Below are 20,278 nucleotides of genomic sequence, written 5' to 3' on the forward strand. Positions count from 1 at the left end.
CTGTTTCAAAATCAAAACCAGGCAACTGCCCCTTTGCCTTCACCTCAAAAAACCGAATGCCGTTTAAAAGAAAAGCAACAAGAACTAAAGCAAAAAATAACTGAGCACATGAACCAAACAACCACCAGGGTTCGACTTCCAGATCTAAAAACAGTTGCCAAAAAACAACTTGCTCAGGCATTAAAATATATAAATGCTGCACTTGCAGAAATAACAACCAAGAATTTGCAAGAAACAAACCAACTAATGTACAGCGCAGCAACAATAACAACACAAGAGCTTGGATATAAGATCAGTGGACCTGTAAAAAAAGAAAGCAGTACATCACCTAAATGGAAGATTAGATTAGAAAATAAAATCGCCAGGCTTAGATCAGATGCTAGTAAATTGAAAGATATGAAAGACAAAAAGCTGAAGAATGAAAACACCAAACAGTATCTGATCCAAAAATACCACCTAGATTCAAGGAAAATTAGAGAAGCCCTGGAAATAATAAAGCAACAAATAACAGCAGTGTCAAAGAAGATTAGCAGGTATGAAGCCAGAACTACACAACACAGGCAGAATCTCCAATTCCAGTCGAATCAGAGACGTTTCTACCAAAGCCTTGAAAGAGAAACTGCAAGAAACCTAGAAATACCAAATAAAGAAGAAACAGTGCAATTCTGGGGGAAATTATGGGGCAATCCAATAGATTATAATAGAAAAGCAGGCTGGATGAAAGAGGTCAAAAAATGTAACCAACAAATGCAAGATCTAATAATAACACCAGAATTAATAAGTGAAAGAGCAAAGAAAATTAAAAATTGGACTGTACCAGGCAATGATGAACTGCATGGCTTTTGGCTTAAACACCTAACAAGCCTTCATAAACAACTATCAAAACAGTTCAATCACATTTTGCAAGGAGGTGATATTGAACAATGGCTAACAACTGGGAAAACTCATCTCATCATGAAAGACCCAGCAAAAGGTGCAGTTCCAAGTAATTATAGACCGATAGCCTGCCTGCCAACCATGTTCAAATTATTAACTGGAATAATAGCAGATGAAGTGATACAATGCTTATTAACTAACAAACAGCTTCCAGTTGAACAGAAAGGAAATTGCCCGAACACCAGAGGCACAAAAGACCAGCTGCTGATTGACAAAATGATTTTAGAAAACTGCAAGAGAAGAAAAACCAATCTAAGTGTTGCATGGATTGACTACAAGAAAGCCTTCGATTCATTGCCTCACACATGGATACTAAAATGTTTAGAAACAACTGGTGTCAGCAAAAACATTCAGATATTTATTTAAAAAAAGCAATGAGCATGTGGAGTACACCATTAACAATCAATGGCGAGACACTTGGACAGGTTAGCATTAGAAGAGGCATTTTCCAAGGGGACTCACTATCCCCTTTATTGTTTGTAATCGCCATGACCCCACTTCCACAAATATAACACAAAACAGGCCTCGGATACCAAACAACTAAAACATCCAGTAAAATAAAGCATCTGCTGTACATGGACGATCTGAAGTTGTATGGAAAGTCCCAGTCAGAAATCAAATCACTGCTAAACACTGTCCGTATATTCAGTAGCGATATAGCAATGGAGTTTGGACTAGACAAGTGTGCTGCATTAATAATGAACAGAGGAAAAATAACAAAAACAGAAGGAATAGAACTACCCAATGGAAGCAAGATCAAGAACCTGGAAGAGAAAGAACATTACAAATACTTAGGCATTCTCCAGGCTGATAACATCGCACACACTGTAGTTAAAAGAAAAATTGGAAGTGAATACATCAGGAGAGTTCGAAAAATCCTCAAGTCCAAACTCAATGGCAGGAACATCATACAAGCCATAAACACCTGGGCTATACCTGTTATCAGATACACTGCAGGAATAATAGACTGGAGCCAGCCAGAGTATGGAGACGCTAGATCATAAGACCAGGAAAATCATGACCATTAATCATGTTCTGCACCCCCGAAGTGATGTCGATAGGCTATACCTCCCTCGCAGCCCAGGTGGAAGAGGAATGCTGCAAGTCCATCAAACAGCAGAGGAGGAGAAAAGAGGCCTTGAAGAATATAGACAGTGAAGAATATGCACTTAAAATGGTCAATAACGAGAAACTATTCAACACCAATGAAACAAAGCAGGCCTACAAGAAAGAACAAGTCAAGAACCGAGCAGAAAAATGGAAAAATGAGCCACGGCATGGTCAATATTTGCACAATATAAGTGGAAAATCAGACATCACCAAGACCTGGCAATGGCTTAAGAATGGCAACTTGAAGAAAGAAACAGAGGGTTTAATTCTGGCTGCTCAAGAACAGGCACTAAGAACTAATGCAATAAGAGCAAAAGTAGGAAAATCCACAACAAACAGCAAGTGCCACCTTTGAAAAGAAGCAGATGAAACAGTGGACCACCTAATCAGCTGTTGTAAAAAGATCGCAGAGACTGACTACAAACAAAGGCATGACAAGGTAGCAGGGATGATACACTGGAACATCTGCAAAAAATACAAGCTACCTGTAGCCAAAAATTAGTGGGACCATCAAATTGAAAAAGTTGTAGAAAATGAAGATGCAAAAACATTATGGGACTTCCGACTACAAACAGAGAAACATCTGCCACACAATACACCAGATATCACTGTAGTCAAGAAGAAAGAAAAACAAGTCAAAATAATCGACATAGCAATACCAGGGGATAGCAGAATAGAATTAAAAGAAATAGAAAAAATCACTAAATACAAAGATCTACAAATTGAAATTGAAAGGCTGTGGCAGAAAAAGACCAAAATCATCCCAGTGGTCATTGGCGCCCTGGGTGCAGTTCCAAAAGACCTTGAAGAGCACCTCAACACCATAGGGGCTACAGAAATCACCACAGCAATTACAAAAAGCAACTTTACTGGGAACAGCCTATATTTTGCGACGATATCTATAATAACCAACAGTATTGACGATAAAATTCTGGCATCCCAGGTCCTTGGGAAGAACTCGATGTCTGGATAAAACAAACCAGTCAATAACACTGACTGTGTAAATAAATAATAATAAATAAATAAACAAGCATGCTAGCCCCAGCCACATGTTTAAATAATGTTCAGCTTATTTAAGCAGCTCTGATTGCCCACTAGAGAAATTCAACATTGCAACCCAGTATGATACTATCCTCAGTGCCATGGCTGATGTATTGATTCAAACCAGTGCTGTAGCACAAGAAACATCAGAACAAAAAACAAAACAAAAAAACTCAGCAAATTGGATCATGACATGTTGACTTGCAATGTGGGATTGTTGGCCGCGCCACACCTACATCCTGGTGTTGCCCAATGTGTCCCTAGCAGCACTCACTATTTCACAAACAATATCTAGTACATCTCTCTTGTGCCTTCACATGCACACCCAGCAGCATAGGAGGCACAAAAGCATGTCTTCGCTGTGGAACTGGCTTTCTGTCCATGTGGTTGCATTATTCATAGGAGCACTCTGGCAGCATGGTATTGCATCATGCTGAAGCAGCATTCTTGCTGAGTATGCATGTGAAGGGCACTTCAGGAACTTCCCTTGCACAGCTGCCAAAGGGACAGGATGCTCTAGGTATTTCTTTTGACAGTTGTTGCCTTGAATTGATACTCATCCCCGAATCACACTCTGCCAATAATAAGCTCACCTTTTATGAGGGGAAAAAACCCTAGTAGATTATTTCTTTTCAATTAACTTTATTCTGCATTCCATTTTTATGGAGAGGAGCACAGGCTATTTTGGCAATAGGCAGAGTAGCAAAGTCACCTGGAGCATGAATGGCAGGTGATGGTTCACTGATGCATTAAAAAGATGTTTTATTTTCATTTGCGAGCTATTTGGTGATGTAGTGAAAATGTAGTGAAGTGGAGGAATGAATAGACTTGTTTTTCTTTTCAGGGAGCATCATAAAAGGCCATTTATTAAATAAGTATTCGAACATTCTGTAGATACTCTGGGTAAACCCCTGCTAACTTGGCAAAGAGGCACCTTTTAACTAGGGATGTGCGAAACGTTTCGGATACAAAACATTTTGTACCCAAAACAGCCTGTTTCGGGTGTTTTGTAGACAAACGAAACACCCATTTTCCAGATCCAAAAGTTTTGTATACAAAACAGAACGTCCCTGTTTCGGCTACAAAACGTCTTGTTGTTTCGGATCTCCATTTTGTAGTGATCTCTGAGTCAGTCTCCATTTTGTGTTTGACATCTCTTTGAATTTCCCACCCTTCCAGCCTTCTGATCGGTGACCTAAATCATGGGCTGACCTGCTGACAATTCCCTCCTTGTTCCCCATTGGCTCTTTTGCTTCTTTCCACTCTTTACTGACCCCACATTGGCCAGGGGAAGGGTTGCTAACCCATGGGGTGCTGGGTTCTGCTGTTTCTGTGGTGTTCTGTGTGTAGATTCTCTGGTAGCATATGAGAGTGGATTCTTGTTTTTCACTGAAAATCTTTTAACGTGGTGATTCTCTTTATTTAGCATGGGGAGATTATTATTTAGAACAATTTTTTATTGTTATTGTTACATTTATATACCGCCTTTCATTAAAACAATCCCAAGGTGGTTCACACAAAAATTAAAAACAAGACTATAAAAATGACACTATTAAAAGCTAATTAAACTAAAATATAAAACAAATCTGACTAAAAAAATTTAAAATACAAGCATAAGAACTGTACAAAATACAAAAAAGCAGCAGCAGAGACAATCATATAAAAGCCTGGGTAAAAAGCCAAGATTTCACATGCTTTCTAAAAACTTTGATGGAGACAGAGGAGCAAATAACCACTGGGAAAGCATTCCAGAGTCTGGGGGCAGCAACAGAGAAAGCCCTGTCCCGCATGCACTACAGCCAAGCCTCCCTCATTGTCGGCACCCGGAGAAGAGCCCCCTCAGATGACCTCGTGAAGCAGGCAGCAACCCTTGAGAGCAGGTGGCCCCTCAACCATCCTGGGCCCAAACCATTAATGGCTTTGAAGGTCAAAACCAGCACCTTGAATTGGAAACAAACTGGTAGCGAGTGCAGCTCTTTCAAAATGGGGGTGATGTGATCCCAGCAGGCAGCTCCAGATAAAATCCTAGCTGCTGCATTTTGCACTAGCTGCAGTTTCTGAATATTCTTCAAGGGCAGCCCCTCATAGAGCACATTTCAGTAATCTAACCATGACATGACTGAGACATGGGTAATTGTGGCCAGATCTGCCACATTTATGGGTTGCTAAATGTTTCCAAAGTGGTTTACACATGAGAAGTCTCGATTGTGGGTCTGTTGTAACCAGTATGGTTATTTATCATCAGATGTTCCAACTAGTATCGGAGTAAGGCAGGGCTGCATTTAGGCACCTACTTTATTTAACATCTATATCAACTCAGTGGTGAGCTGTTTATCTGACATGTCTGTGCACCCACCAAGACTGGCACAGAAATATATTGCAGACCTGCTGTATGAAGACGATATGATCCTTTTATCCAAGACGCCCATAGGACTACGTCGAGCATTGGCACAATTAAGCTTATTTTGTAATAGAAAGATGATAGAGGTAAACTCCCAAAAGACAAAAGTTTTGTTGTTTGCTAAATGGCCAAAGAGATATACCTGGCACATGAACGGGAATACAACTGAACAAGTTAAATTTTATAAATACTTAGGCGTTGTATTCCATTCATCTGGCTCCTGTACTGCACATCAAAAACATATTATTCAGAGCGCCCAATTATCAATGAATCTAATTAAATCATTTCATTTCTCACAGGGAGCTTCGTACATCTCTGTTGCAATAAAACTACTATTGGCCAAAGTGTATCCTCAGATTATGTATGGTGCACAATTGGGCCCATGTAGTAATTTTGCTCCGCTAGAAACACTTCAAACTAAGTTCATAAGAACTATATTACAGCTGCCGTGCTGTGTCTCAGATACTGTCATTAGAAGGGAGGTGGGTCTGGTAGATTCGAATCATGTTATTGGAGATCTATTTTACTTTACTGGTTAAAATTGGTATTCACAAAAGTCTGCTTAGTACATTTAATTTTGAAAGACTCTTTTAAATCCAAATGGAAATTGGAAATTACAAAAAAATATATTACTATATGGATTCTCTCAAGATGATCTTATTAGATTAGGTTTCGACCAGACTAGAAGAACAATTGTGCAACGTATCCATGACGTGGAGTTGCAGATGGAACGTGCAAATTTATCGAATAACATTTACACAGGAAGTCAGAGCATCGAGCTCAAGCCTGCTACATATTTAACTAGCATCTTAATTCCAAAGTTTAGACAAGCTCTAAAACTTGCCCGTGTAAATGCTCTCCCAACAGCTGTGTTCCATGGGAGATTCCAGGGTATATAATATGCATCAAGATTATGCCCTTGTGGATCTGGTAACGTTGAAACAACTGCTCATGTTCTTCTGTATTGTGATTATTACAGAGACATAAGACACCAACTAATTGCCCCACTTTTTGATTAATTTTCTGGGTTGTGGAGATGATTTTTATTTAAACTATTTGCTTACTAACCTTAACCCGGCTGTTATCCATATTGTGGCCAAATATTGTTATATAATATGCCAAATTCGTATAAATGTAGTCTGATTTATATGATTATCTTATTTATCATCATCATCATCATCATCATCATCATCATCATCATCATCATTTTCTTATTTGTTTTATACTGTTGTATTGCTGGTCTACGACTGAAATAAAGTTTCACTTACTTACTTAAATAGCAAAAGGAATGAAAGGGTGGTTCCCTCTCACAAAAGGGCTCACAGTCTCAAAAGAAACACAAGGGAGATGCCAGCAATGGAGGCATTCAGGGGTGGGAATGAACAGGGACTGTTGCTCTCCTCCTGCTAAATATAAGAGAACCACCACTTTAAAGTGCCTCTTTTCTCAGTTACCAGGGTCAGTTCTTCCCTTATCCCAAGGCTTTGCAGGAGATAGGAATACACCCCAAAAAGGTTATCTGCAAAATATTTTCCATGTAAAAATGGGAAGATTTACTTTGCATAATTTAGCAATCCAGCCAAATCCCATTGATTTCAGTAGAAGAGAGTTTGACAGCTGCTTAACTGTCTTTTTCATAGCAATGCTATAAGATTTGTCAAACATCCTGTTTTAAATTCATGTGGCAACAGAGAAATTATTTTCCTTTAACAGGAACAATGTTCTTGTTCCTGAGGGAGTTGTGTGCACATACTTCCTTCTGAGTTTCTCTCACTCATAACTCTCCATCTGTTCATTTAATCACAACTGAACTGAAGAGTTTGTCCCATAAACAGTATTTCTCATGTGATCATAATTCCTTACAATGCCATCTCGTGGAAATCCCAAATTCCCATAAGACATCATTTTATCATTTTATTATAAGCCTTATCCTTACAATAGGGGGTATGCACCTCCTCTCCTGCTGGAATTCTGGGAAATCCTGCTAACCCAAGTGGATCAGTGCTGACATGTGGTCACTGACCAGTTAAAGCATCCCTTAATCAGCCCCAAGTGCCAATGAGAAGTACCGACCTAAGGGATAGTTGGGTACCTATCAGTGCACATGTGCACTTGTTTATTGTTGTGTAAGCACATGATAAAGAAGTTCAAACCATGAAAAAAATTAGCATAGGTATTTTGTATTCCTTGCATATACAATAAGACAAAAACACTCTGCCAGCATGCTTATTCCAACCCCTGCACTATTGGCTGAGTTGCTGTAATAGGCCTGTGCATGATCACAAATTTCAGATTGGATCAGAATCCGATCAGATCCAAAACCATATATTTCCATTTTGGATTCTTGGACCTTTCAGAATGTTGGTATTGGATAATTTTTGGTGAAAATCCCCATAGAAGTCAATGGGGAAATTTTAAAAATAATCGGAAAAAATGTCTAGGCAGGGTGGCTCTGAAATTTGGCACACAAATCGGTAAGCATAGCAGGACTCCATGTATTTAATTTAACTTAATTTAAATTCAACTGTCTGTTGATCTTATAATTTTTAAAAATGTGATCTGACAATTGTATTCACATTCAAGAATCCCAGCAAAAGTGATGTAACAGCCAAAAACCACTGGAGAAGTGATATAACATAGGAACATAGAAGAGAGCTGGTCTTGTGGTAGCAAGCATGACTTGTCCCCATAGCTAAGCAGGGTCTGCCCTGGTTGCATATGTATGGGAGACGACGTGAGAGCACTGCATGATATTCCCCTCAGGGGATGAAGCCACTCTGGGAAGAGCAGAAGGTTTCAAGTTCCCTCCCTGGCTGCTCCAAGATAGGGCTGAGAGAGATTCCTGCCTGCAACCTTGGAGAAGCCTCTGCCAGTCTGTGAAGACAATATTGAGCTAGATAGACCAATGGTCTGACTCAGTATATGGCAGTTTCCTATGTTCCTAAGGAGGCTAGATTGGAGAGTAGGATGAAGATGGTGGGTAGGAAAGTATGGTAGGTGGAGAAGGCAACAACTTGAAGAAAGGAAAGGCAATAAAAAGTTGAGGAAAGCACAAAACCTAGAAGCAGAAGGGATTGTAAATGATTAGTAGAAGAGGTTGTATAGGAAAGAGAACCAAGGATCAGGGCGGGCAAAGAGATAATGAAAAAGGTGCATCTGAATTAACCATTTTGGCTATTTGCATACAGGGATTCTGTCAGCCATCCTGTCAGACAGCTCAAGCTTGCAAGTCATGCCAATTCTTTCAGGGCTGGGCATTCGGCACCTGAAAAAGTGCAGGCTTGCATCAGGAGAGCCTCTGGTGAACTGCAGAGAGATCATGTGAGAATTTCCTTCAGCTGGTTTTTGTTTTGAAATGTCTTTCTCAGTTAATGAACTTGCCCCAAATTTATTCTTGGGTCAGAAGGATGGTTGTGAGAGGTCATGAAAACTTAAGCTCCCACTGGGTTACCCAAAGCAATAGATAGCTGGAATTCCAGCACAACATCTGACTTTTGATTTCACAAGACCGATGTTTAGGAAAATGGGTCTGTTGCTCTTTTTAAAAGGCCTTGCATCTCTTCATCTAATTCTTCTTCTGTGCGTAGCAGCAAAGAATTTCCTTAGGTTGTAAAACACTTAATACCCCAGTTTCCATTACAGTCTATAGAACATGATGGATGGAATTCTTGTATGACTTGCTATAGTTTTACAGCAGTATAAATTCATTGGGATAGTGAAGATATTTCCCCCCCACCCTTGAAGAATGGATACAAAAGCACCAACGATGTAGTACTGGAGAGAGCCTGGATTTGCCTCAGGACAGCCCTGAATGTTTTCATCAGAGAAGCCCTGTTCTCACTTTATATTGTAGTAGTGTTCCAGGGCTGTAGTGAGGAATAGGCGTCCTGTGTTCTGGGCACTCTCTCTCTCTCTCTCTCCTGGCAATGGTGTGCTCCCCTCTCCCCGGAAGCACCCACAGTGGTGGCAGCAGCCTCCCCTTGCACGGTGACAGTGCACTCCTACTGCCCATGGGCTGTGCTCCAGCCAGCTCTGGCCCCAAAGTGGCTGGAACTAAAGAGCATTCATGTGTCCTGATGAGGCCGTGCACATGCATACCCTTGTTCCCAGGCGTCTTGGGGCCAGAACCTCAAGCAGCTGGCAAGCAGGGGCAGGCTGCGGGAGCGCAGTGTGCCACTGGGATGGAGGAGAAAGCCAGCAGGGGCACCGCGGACAGCAGTAGTAGCACAAGTGACTGGCAAGGAAGGAGAGGTGAGCAAGGTGGCCCTGGAGGGAAGGTGGTGCTTGTTCTTTGGACATGTCCGCCCAGTTATAGCTCTGTCCCTGCTGTGGTCAGATGTCTATACACATGTCCATGTTTTTGTGTGCATGACTGTACCTGTGTGCATTTTAAAACTGACCCCGTGTATAGGCCCCTCAAATGTATGGTACAAATGGAAGTATCCGTGTTCCACATAACAAGTGAATAGCTGTACCTGCTTACAGATCTGTACCTGTGCACACTGCACACAGTGGTAAAAGTGTGATAATGGACATAAAACATAATGAAGCTGTTCTCACAAGCAGCCAAGACTGGGCTAGGGCAGCTAAGCCCAGGCTTAGTTGCCTGTGGGAGTCACCGGGAGCCCTGGGGCTCCCGGTTTCCCAGCAGCAAACCTGCCTAGGGAGCCTGCCAGTTAGCCAAGGTTAAGAGCAGAAGTGCTCCCTTAAGCTGGGCTAACTGCTCGTGTGTTGGTGCCGGCTGGCGCTGACACAGAAGTGGGCTCCCAGCCATCACTGGGGGATCCCCACAATGCACTGGCAGTGGGCTACTGTGGGCTATCCGGGGGCTGGGACAATGCCTTCCAGCCCCATGCCTCCATGATGCCTGCCTGGAGCAGTGGCAGACAGTCTTGGGTGCACGATCCGCTTGCCCAGACAAGCAGATCCCAGACCTTGGGATCATCCGTGGGGAGGGTGAGGTTTTGCAGCCTTCCCCACCGCCCACCAGCTAGCCCACTCATGTGATCACGGGAAAGAGCTCCGTGTGTTAATAGGTATACCCATACAGTGTACAATGTATACCCATACAGATCTGTACACATGTACTATTACTATCTGTACTATGTACTATTATCCACGTTAGGGTGAGTGAGTGCAGGTACAGCAATACAGCATCTTTACCATGCATTTGAGGGGCTTGCCCCTGGGTTGGAGAGCCGGTCTTGTGGTAGCAAACATGATTTGACCCCTTTGCTTGGCATGGTTTGCCTTGGTTTGTGTTTGGATGAAATACGTGTGAACACGGTCTGCTGTAAAATATTCCCCTGAGGAGATGGGGCTGCAGCACTCAGTGGCATTGCATCTGTTTGTATGCAGAAAGTCCCAGGTTAAATCCCTGGCATCTCCAAGTTGGGGCTGGGAAAGACTCCTGCCTGAAACCCAAGAGAAGTCACTGCCAGCCAGTGCAGACAATACTGAGCTAGATGAACCAATGGTCTAACTCGGTATAAGGCAGCTTCCTGTGTTCCTAGGTTCATAGAAATACAGTTCCCAGCATTCCCTGGATAAAAGGTATGGCTAATTACAACAGTTTGTCTGCATGTAAATATGCCCAAAGTATGCTTTATGCTTTGATATTCTCACGGAACAGCCCTTCCCAAAGTAGCAGTGACCAGGGTCCATTCACTGTATCATTAAGAGAGTGTGGCAAGTTGAAAATATGTACTGTTTCCCCCTCAAGTCCTCCTGGATCTTGTTGAAAGGACAGTAAATTGTATGTGTGGCAGTATCAGTTACAAGAAACTGATCTCAGGCATAATGTATACAGTACAGGCTTTTTCTCTGTCAGCCATGTTGCTGAATATAAACTTTTCAGCTTTAACCATCCCAGAAAAATAAACAGTTGCTGAATGGAAGATGACAGAAAGTGCTAAGTAAGAAATTATCAAAGTTGGAGGAATGTCATCCTGACCTTTTAATCTAACTTGTCTTCATTTTTTGTGAACATTCGAAGACAAGAGTTGGCTAGTAAAGAAGAATATATTTGGGGAAAACTAATAAACACTAATAAGAGGAAATGACAAAAAATATTTGCACAGGAAATCTTCAACCTGAAGTTTGCTTTACAAATGACTGTAGCCCACCCAAGGGAAGCTCATTGGGGCCTCATTTCTAAATGTTTAGGTTTGTTGTCCCCCTATGCGCACTACACCACAACCCATCCTGGGCCACCTGGTGCCCCCCACTTGGCCGTGTGGAGGGTCAGGGGCCTGGTGCATTATGAGGATCCCCGACACTGGCTGGGAGCCCTGCAATCTCCCAGCCCCGGCTGCAAGCGGACAATCAAAAAAGTGGGGCTAAGAGAGCACTTGCTCTCTTAACCTCGTTCAAGAGGGTAGCCTCTTTGCAGGATTTGCCGCAGCACAGCCAGCAGGAGCCACACGGCTCCTGGCGGTCCTTACGATCTGCAAAGACTGGGCTTGGCTTTCCTAGCCCGGTTTAGGCTGATCGTAAGAACAGCCTGTTTATGTTTTGGGGCCATTAAGTTGTCTGTGGCTTTCTGTTATGTATTCTGTTGTGTTAAGTACAGTGACAGCACCACCGTTATCAGCAGGTTTTATTACAATGCTTCTTCTCTTTTGGAGATAATTTAGAATCATTCTTTCTTCTCATGAAAGGTTGTCGTGGGTGTGTGATTGTTGATGCTTCTTGGGTGTGTGATTGTTGATGCTTCTGGTTACTGAAGAGAAAAATATGAATACAACAAATATTTATAGACTGCTTTTCAACAAAAGTTCCCAAAACAGTTTACATTGATATATATAAATAAATAAAATGGCTCATTGTCCCTAAAAGGCTTACACTCTAAAACATAAGATAGACACCAGCAACAGCCACTTTGGAGGGATGCTGTGCTGGGGATGGATAGGGCCAGTTGCTCTCTCCCTGCTAAATAAAGACAATCACCACTTTTAAAAAGTGCCTCTTTGATAATTTAGCAGGGGATTAAGAAAAAATATTTCCAAGTGGATTTCTGTTGGTATAAGGTGCCCAAGCTTTTGGTGGCTGGAACTGAAGTAGAAGATCTTTACTGTAGTGATCTCTGTCTTCTTAAGAGTCATTGTAAAAACACTCTTTTAATCTGAATCTTCTTTCAAATGCTTTAATGTCACTTTTCATGTGTGCTTTGTTGTGCTTTCTTAGGGTTGGTCAGAAGTTGAGTCCTTTGGATAGTAGTTCAGGCCTTGAGGTGTGAGGGTTTTGTGTGTATATCCAAAAAATTTCTCATTTGTCCAGCATTTCACGATGTATATGTTGCTCAATAGGAAATATTTCTATATTGTTGAGACTATGGTTGCCTGAGCTGAAATGTCTGGCCACAGTTTGTTCCAAATTCTAGTGTTGTGTGTGAGAGATAAAAATTTCTCTCTGTCCACCCTCTCCACTCCATGCATAATTTTATACACCTCAATCATGTCTCCCCTCTTAGTCACCTCTTTTCCAAGGTTAAGAGCCACAGATGCTGTAGCCCAGCCTCATAAGGCTAGGATGATCAGGGATGACCAGGGGTCATCCCATTAAATTGAAGGTCAGGAAATTTAGGACTGACAAGAGAAAGTACTTTTTCACACAGTGCATAATTAATCTATGGAATTCTTTGCCATGGGATGTAGTGATGGCCACCAGCTTGGATGGCTTTAAAAGGGGCTTAGACAAATTCATGGAGGTCTATCAATGGCTACTAGTCTGGTGGCTGTGGGTCACCTCCAGCCTCAGAGGCACAATGCCTCTCAATACCAGTTGAAAGAGAGCAACAGCAGGAGAGAGGACATGCACATACCTCTTGCCTGTGGGCTCCCCAGAGGCATCTGGTGGGCCACTGTGTGAAACAGGATGCTGGACTAGATAGGCCTTGTGCCTGATCCAGCAGAGTTGTTCTTGTATTCTTTTGTTCTTATGTAACCTCCAGACTTGACTACTGCAATGCACTCTATGAGGGGTTGTCTTTGTACGTAGTCCAGAAACTGCAGTTGGTACAGAATGTGGCAGCCAGGTTGGTCTCTGAGTCATGTCGGAGAGACCATATTACCCCTGTATTGAAAGAACTACACTGGCTGCTGATAGGTTTCCGGGCAAAAAAACTTGAGGGCTTACGTGGAGGCAGTGCGTATGGCAAAAAAGAAGTTCTGGTCGGCTCGCATTGCTTCCACGGGTTCACGTTCAGCTGAGTTATCCTGGGTAGTGAGGAGTCTAATTTCTACTCCTTCTGTTTCTAATCAGCTACTGGAGGTGCTCTGCTGTGATGCCCTCAGTGGGTTCTTTGCAGATAAAATCTCCTGTGTTCGGGCTGACTTGAATTCCACTTTTTCTGCAGGGTCTACGGAGGAGGTGTCCAGCAATAGGAGGAGAACTGGTCTTGTGGTAGCAAGCATGACTTGTCCCCATAGCTAAGCAGGGTCTGCCCTGGTTGCATATGAATGGGAGACTTGATTGTGAGCACTGCAAGATATTCCCCTCAGGGGATGAAGCCACTCTGGGAAGAGCAGAAGGTTTCAAGTTCCCTCCCTGGCATCTCCAAGATAGGGCTGAGAGAGATTCCTGCCTGCAACCTTGAAGAAGCCGCTGCCAGTCTGTGAAGACAATACTGAGCTAGATAGACCAATGGTCTTACTCAGTATATGGCAGTTTCCTATGTTCCTATGTTCCTACTTCTTGCAGTGTTAGGTTGGATCAGTTTCAATCTGTGACTCCTGAGGATGTGGACAAGCCGCTTGGAGTGATGCGGTCCACCACTTGTTCTCTGGACCCTTGCCTGACTTGGCTGCTTCAATCTAGCAGGGAGATTATTCAAGGAGGCCTGGTGAATATCATCAGTGCATCGCTGAGGGAGGGTAAGGTGCCTCCATGCTTGAAGGAGGCAATAATTAGACCTTTTCTTATGAAGCTTTCCCTGGATCCCTTGGTGATGGATAGTTATAGGCCAATCTCTAATCTCCCTTGGTTGGGCAAGGTGATTGAGAGGGTGGTGACCGTCCAGCTCCAGGCAGTTTTGGAGGAAACTGATTATCTAGACCCATTTCAAACTGCCTTTAGAGCAGGCTATGGGGTTGAGTCAGCCTTGGTCGGCCTGATGGATGACCTTTGACAGAGGGAATCGACAGAGGGAGTGTGACTCGGTTGGTTCTCTTGGATCTCTCGGCGGCATTCAGTACCATCGACCATGGTGTCCTTCCGAGTCGCCTGGAGGAGTTGGGGATAAGAGGCACTGCTCTGCAGTGGTTCCGCTCCTATCTCTCGGGCGGATCCCAGATGATGGAGTTGGTGACAGTTGCTCTTCTAAACAACAGCTGTTATATGGAGTCCCTCAGGGCTCCATTCTGTCACCAATATCTACATGAAACTGCTGGATTAGGTCATCAGGAGATATGGTGCTAGGTGTTATCAGTATGCTGATGACACCCAAATCTACTTCTCTCTTTCATCTGCTTCATCAGGAAATGGCATTCATTCACTAAATGCCTGCCTACAGGCAGTAATGGGCTGGATGAAGGATAACAAATTGAAGCTGAATCCAAGCAAGACAGAGGTGCTCATTGTAGGGGCTCAGAATCTGAGGGATGAGTTAGATCTCGCTGTGCTGGATGGGGTTACACTCCCCCGGAAGGAGCAGGTATGCAGCTTGGGGGCACTCCTGGATCCAGGCCTTATCCTGGTATCTCAGGTGGAGGCTGTGGCCAGGAGTGCCTTTTATCAGCTTAGGCTGATTCAACAGCTGTGTCCATTCCTTGAGGAGGATGACCTCAGAACAGTAGTGCACCAGCTGGTACCCTCCAGGCTTGACTACTGTAATGTGCTCTACGTGGGGCTGCCTTTGTACGTAGTTTGGAAACTTCAGTTAGTTCAAAATGCATCAACTAGGCTGGTCTCTGGGGCAACTCGGAAAGACCATATTATGCCTGTTTTGAAACAGCTGCACTGGCTACCGATATGTTTCCAGGCAAAATACAAAGTGCTGGTTATTACCTTTAAAGCCCTAAACGGCTTAGGTCCAGGTTACCTTAGAGAGCGCCTTCTTCGGTCTGATCCCCTCCGCACACTAAGATCATCTGAGGAGGTCCAGCTCCAGTTGCCACCAGCTCATCTGCTGGTAACCCAGAGGCGGGCCTTCTCTGTAGCCGCTCCTAGATTGTGGAATGCACTCCCTGCAGAAATTCGTAATTTGAATTCTTTATTGGCATTTAGGAGAGCCCTAAAGACCTACCTGTTCGGCCTGGCCTCTAGGGTTTTTAAATTGTTTTAAAGGGTTTTTTTATGTGTCAGGTTTTTATAAGGTTTTGAATTGTGTGGATACAAAACGTTTTGTTGTTTTGGCTGTTTTGGAACTTCATTTTGCAGTCGGGAAAAGTCTTTCTCCTTCAGTCTCCATTTTTAGTTTTGACATCTGTTTGAATTTCCAGCCCTTCCAGCCCACAGACTAGCCAATGAAAGCATGGGCTGATCTGCTGGCAATTGCCTCCTTATTCCTTTTAAGCAAATTTAAGGGTAAATTTCCCCCTCATTGGCCAGTGGGGCAGTGTGCATTTCATTGTTGTTGTTTCACACTGTTGTGTGTAGATCAATTGCATTTTGAGCAAGGGGGGATGTGGATGTGCATGACCTTTGGAAATCTGCTTGATTTTTTTCCAAAGCTCTGCTGTTGTTGATGTGTGATGTTGATGTTATTTGGGGTGGATTGGGGGCAGAAAGGGGGCTTTGGGGGCAGAAGAGTGGTTCAGGTAGTAATGTCCCAATGGGTGCCTGCTGCCACCCATATTCCAAAGGAATTGGAAAAGGGCTGATTTTTAAAGAATTTCTGAAGTTGACATATCTTTGGGGCAGATTTGAGGCAGAAAGGGGGCCTGAGGGGCAAAACAGTGGGTTGGGTGGCATTGCCCCAAGGGGTGCCTGCCACTTGCCCTATTCCAAAGAAATATGGCAAAGGGCTGATTTCTTAGGAATTGTTGAAGTTTACGCTTCTTTAAGATCCCCCCCCCCAGGGAATAAAGGAGGTTTCAGAAGACCCATAACTCCACCTGGGGGGCACTGGGGTAGCCGGGAGCGAGTGGTGGTGTAGTGCACACAGGGTGCCAACCACCCCCATGGGTTGCTAACCCATGGGGTGCTGGGTTCTGTTGTTTCTGAGGTGTTCTGAGTATAGATTCTCTGGTAGCATATGAGATTTTCAATGACAAACCATGAATCCACTCTCATATGCTACCAGAGAATCTACACTCAAAACATCTCAGAAACAACAGAACCCAGAACCCCATGGGTTAGCAACCCATGGGGGTGGTTGGCACCTTATGTGCTCTACACCACCACTCGCTCTGGGCCACCCTGGTGGCCCAGAGGGCAGGAATTATGGGGCAGGAATTATGGAGGTCCATCATTCACTATGGGGAAGAACTTTACAGACGCGCAAACTCCATTACATCTTTAACAATCAGCCCTCTGCCCAATTCCTTTGAAATAATTCTGGCAGCTTCCTTGCCCCCACTGGGCACTACCACCCACCCTACTCTGCTCTGGTCCACCCCTTTCCCCCCAACATGAAGCTATACTTTTGTTGAAACCTCCATTCTTCCCTATGGGAAAAATCCTGTACTTCAAAAATTCACCAAAAATCAGCCCTTTGCCCAATTCCTCTGAAATTTGGGTGGTAGTTGCCACCCATTGGGCACTACCACCCCCACCCACTAGTTTTTCCCCGGGGCCATTTTTCAAAATCCAAAACGTTTCGGATTTGGATTTTGCAATTTCAAACAAAATTGGGGTGTTTCGGATTGGCTGATTTCGAACAAAGAACAAAACGGGGGTGTTTCGGATTTGGGCCAAAAACAAAACAGGGGAAAAACAAAATGCACAACTCTAGTCCAGAGAGGTAAGTTTGGGGTGGTACAAAATTTGTTAAATAAAATAAATAAATAAAATGAATAAATTTAACATATTAGCTAGAACAGGCTTGTAATGAGGCCCATGCTTCATTTTTGTACAGATTGGAGAAGTTTCTATTTATGATACCACAGGCTAGAAAAATCCAATGTAAAACTGAAAAGAAGTACAAAGCCATAAAAGTAAGAAGGAAAGATTGCTTTGCTAAGCTCCTTTAACAAATATTCAGCCTATGGTATGTACAGTTATTATTTCATATTTTCCTTGATGCTATTTTATGACACTAGCATCCATTTCTTGTAAGATAAGAATGAGCCCAAATCAACTATAAAAGACTGTGGTGATGTCCCCAACATAATATTCAAAGTGGAGGCTTGGTTCTCCAAAATAGCTTCCTAAAATATCCCCTACAATTTACAGGCTCATTAGTCTGTGGGGGTGTTTGTGATTGCCACTGTTAACAGGAGATTAAAATCACTCAGTGTTGTTTTATGTGTGTTTATAGTTAATGAAACTGTTATGAGTGCTGGCTAAACACTCCACTGGTACTTTTGGACTAGTGTGGGGAATCAGCGTGACTATATGGAACAGTTCATTAGCATTGATTTGTGCAAAGTTTTGGTCTCGAAATGATGAGAAGACAGGAATGTGGTACAATCAGCTTTATTTATGGATAATCAGGATACAGGAAAATAAAAAGATTGATTAGGCAAGGTGAGGAAGCAATAAAATCTTAACTAACAGTATTAACTAGAGTCTCATGCAGAGGCGTTTTAGCAAGGTCCGAATTGTCAATGAATCAGCTTAAGGCTTTACTTGAGAAAGGACCCAGATGTAGACTTAAAGAGAAGGGAATGAGAAGATTTAAAGGGATAGACAGATAGAAAGTAGAAAGGCAGGGAAAAGAAGAAGCAAGTGGTGCAGCATGACCACTCGTGGGCTGAAGAACCAGCGTGGTATAGGTCAATATAAGTGTGGGAGCAGGATCCTTTCTCCTTGGGTTTGGGGTAGGTTCTGAGAGATCTCTGGGTGTTTTGAGTGCTCCAAACATGTGCTTGGATCTGGGATACAAATAGGCAAATTCATGCCTTGGGACAATGCAAAAGTCAAGCTCCCTGAACCAATCAAGTAGATGTGATCTTTAAGAAACAAAAGATGGGATGGCTGGTTGAGAGGTGTGTGTGGAGTAATGAATGGGTGAACCCAGAAGCTTTATCTGAGATCAGGACATCTCTTCCTGGGAGAGATAGGTTTTATTTTCCTGTTAATAATCCTACCTCTGGGTCCTTGCCAGCTCATTAATGTTGTGATAGGAGACTGAGGGTGTGCCATGCTTATCTGGGTTGTTGTAGGAGGGATTAGCGAGGCTAATCCCATTGTGAAGGGAGTTAGCTCTTTCTCTTGTGAAGGTGTCTTTGACCCAGGTCTGCTTGCTAGTTTCCTCCTTTACAGTCTTTTATTATTCTGACCTTGGGCAGTGTTGCACCATGTTTGCTTATGCTAAGTGACCAATATTGCATAGTGTACCAAATATGGGCACGTGCAGAATTCACAATCCTGTAAGCAGAGGATGGTAAAATGGAGGCTGCAAGCCTGCAATTCCAAATCACATCGAGGGGTGCTGTTTGCAGCCCCCAAACAAGCTGTTCCGGCAACATTACATGCCTAGGTATTTACTGTACATACGTAGTCTGACACATGCTTACTTGGAAGCGTGTCTCCCTGAAATCAATCAGATTTACTTTTGGGCAAGGAAAGGAGAGGATCAGACGGGGCCATAGCTCAGTGGGAGAACGTCTGCTTTGCATGCAGAAGGCCCCAGGTTCATTTCCTGGCATCTCCATGTAGGGGTGGGCAAGGTTTCTGCCTGAACCTTTGGAGAGCTGCTGCTGCTTTCCAAAGTATAGACAACACTGAGCTAGATGAACCAAAGGTCTGACTCATTATAAGGCAGCTTCCTTGGTTCCTATTAATTCACTGAATAAGGGGGTGGGATAAGGTCCTTACAAAAGCCCCCTGAAACCTGGAGTCAGCCTTGATCTGGGCAGCACAGATAAGTGACCATTCAGCCCATCTGGTATCTGGGATTCCAAACCCTACAGACAGTACAGATAAACCTTGGGTGCATGGCTGGCTGCTTATTTTCTTTCTGAGATGATACTGTGGTCAGGATATTCGATCACTGGTGCAAATCGCACTTCCCATGCCACTGTAAATAGCCCTGAAGACTGCTGAATGTGATCCAGTGAACTGTGCTTTACACTCATGACAGAGCATTCAGCCATAGGCATACCAGACAGAAAATGAATGGCCAGCCACATGCTCAAGAGGCACTGTGGTGTCTAAATCTGGAGGGTTGCCTCTGACCTCCCTTTGAAGAGGAGCAAAGAAATCCTTGGAGAGAGAAAGCTTTGAGACCTTCTGAAAAGAGACTCCATCCATCTGAGATATTAATACTTGAAGATTAGAACAATGAGCATCTGGTTTTTCTAAGAAGTATGAAATGCTTTCACAGATTTAAACTACAGTTAAAATTACAGTATCTGAAAAGAAGCCTTTAGAAAAGTTGATAAAAGAAGGGAGTATATTGAGATAAGGATGTGTGAGACTGAATATGAGCATAGATCTAATTATTAAAAGGCAAAAAGAATGCAGTATACCGTGGAATTACTGACAGAATTGTCGTATGTGTCAGAACTGTGACATGCAATTTCCTGAATGTAATAAAGTAGAAATGTGTTTAATGAAAATGCACAAAAAAGATATAAAAGTATGAAGTCAGAATATAGCTGCAGGGGAATTCAAAAGAGTTCTCTTAATTCTTCCTGTAAATTTGACAAACATATGCCCTGATTTGCATAGATATTGTAACAAACT

General features: G+C 43.0%; 1 protein-coding gene across 5 annotated transcripts in view; it reads left to right on the plus strand.

Annotated features, from left to right (window-relative positions):
• Nucleotides 1-20,278, plus strand: part of ADRB2 (adrenoceptor beta 2) — a 128,557-nt gene that overhangs the window by 102,875 nt on the left and 5,404 nt on the right. The window contains exon 3 of one of the 5 annotated variants that reach the window (XM_053298038.1): nucleotides 8,677-8,799. The exons of the other annotated variants lie outside the window; for them this stretch is intronic. The gene's annotated coding sequence lies outside the window, so the exon portion shown is untranslated. Of the gene's footprint in view, nucleotides 1-8,676; nucleotides 8,800-20,278 lie in introns of those variants that run through there. 5 annotated transcript variants of the gene reach the window in all.

This window comes from Hemicordylus capensis, chromosome 2, assembly GCF_027244095.1.
Source record: "Hemicordylus capensis ecotype Gifberg chromosome 2, rHemCap1.1.pri, whole genome shotgun sequence".
Classification (NCBI taxonomy): domain Eukaryota; kingdom Metazoa; phylum Chordata; class Lepidosauria; order Squamata; family Cordylidae; genus Hemicordylus; species Hemicordylus capensis.